A 1,548-nucleotide genomic window follows, 5' to 3' on the forward strand; every position below is an offset into this window, starting at 1 on the left:
AATCATCAAGAACATGAACAACCAAGAACACTTAGGCACCATATGAATCCAATAAGAACTAGTACACCATCTTGTTTAGTTTTTCCTCCTGATGCATCTAATTTCAATTTTAAGCCACAAGTCATTCAACTTTTACCAAATTTTTTTGGCTTAGATTCTGAAAATCCATATTTGCATTTAAGAGAATTTGAGGAGGTTTGCAACACTTATAATGATCAAAATTGTAGCATGGATACTGTTCGATTAAAGCTTTTCCCTTTTTCCTTAAAAGATAAAGCTAAAACATGGTTGCAAAATTTGAGATCAAGTTCAATAAGATCATGGGAAGAAATGCAACAACAATTTCTAAAAAAGTTTTTTCCTTCCCATAGAATAAACTCTTTTAAAAGACAAATTACAACTTTTTCTCAAAAACAAGGGAAAACATTTTATCAATGTTGGGATAGATATAAAGAGTTACTTAATACATGCCCACATCATGGTTTTGAAATATGGAGGATAGTTTCTCACTTTTATGAAGGTTTAATACCTAAAGATAGGCAAATGATAGAATTCATGTGTAATGGAACTTTTGAAGATAAAAACCCTAATGAAGCTATAGAATATTTGGAGTCATTAGCAGAAAATGCTCAAAATTGGAATAATATAGGCTCAATTGAACCACCAAGTAAAACCAATAATTCAACAAATGGGGGCGATATTTATCATCTTAAAGATGATGTAGATGTTCAAGCTAAACTTTCATCTTTAGCAAGAAAAATTGAGTCATTAGAAATGAAAAAGAGTGATCAATTAAAAAGTTTTCAAGAAATTGTTTGTCATATATGTGACACACATGATCACCTTACAAAAAATTGTCCTACTTTGCCTTCATTTAAAGAATGTCTCCATGAACAAGCCAATTATGTTAACAATTTTAAAAAACCAACATTAGATCCTTTTTCACAAACATATAATCCTGGTTGGAGAAATCATCCTAATTTTAGTTGGAGGAACGATAATAATGCACAACCTTCACAACAACCTTTTCACAATAACCAAAGTCATCAAGGTTATGCTCCTTATATCCCACCTCCAAGAAAATATTTTGAAGATGAAATTCATGCATACATTCAAAAGCAAGAGTCTATCAATACTCAAAACATTCAATCTATGAATGATTTGAAAGAAACTCTTGCAAAATTTGCATCTGCACTTAATATTCATGAAAAAGGAAAATTTCCATCTCAACCACAACCTAATCCTAAAAATCAAAATCAAGAAAAATTTGATCAAGTAAAATCTGTTATTACTCTTAGAAGTGGTAAAATAGTTAATGATCCATATAGTGATGAAAACAAAGATCAGTCAAACTCAAAGAGTAAGGAAGAAAATCTTGATACTTTCGAGAAAGATGATACTTTGAGTCCTAAGATTAAGAAAGTTGATGATAAATTATCTGAAATAATATGTGAGTCAAATAAACATGTTCATTTCCCTCATGCATTAGTTAATAATAAAAAACAAAAAAATGATTCTGATATTTATGAAGTTTTTAAACAAGTAAAA

General features: G+C 29.5%; 1 non-coding gene across 1 annotated transcript; it reads right to left on the reverse strand.

The window, feature by feature from the left end:
* Positions 1–374: 374 nt before the first annotated feature.
* LOC140870190 (small nucleolar RNA R71) lies at positions 375–485 on the reverse strand. The gene has a single exon (XR_012147163.1). It is a non-coding gene; the product is annotated as a small nucleolar RNA R71 (small nucleolar RNA).
* Positions 486–1,548: the final 1,063 nt, after the last annotated feature.

The sequence above is a fragment of the Henckelia pumila genome, chromosome 4 (assembly GCF_033568475.1).
Source record: "Henckelia pumila isolate YLH828 chromosome 4, ASM3356847v2, whole genome shotgun sequence".
Classification (NCBI taxonomy): domain Eukaryota; kingdom Viridiplantae; phylum Streptophyta; class Magnoliopsida; order Lamiales; family Gesneriaceae; genus Henckelia; species Henckelia pumila.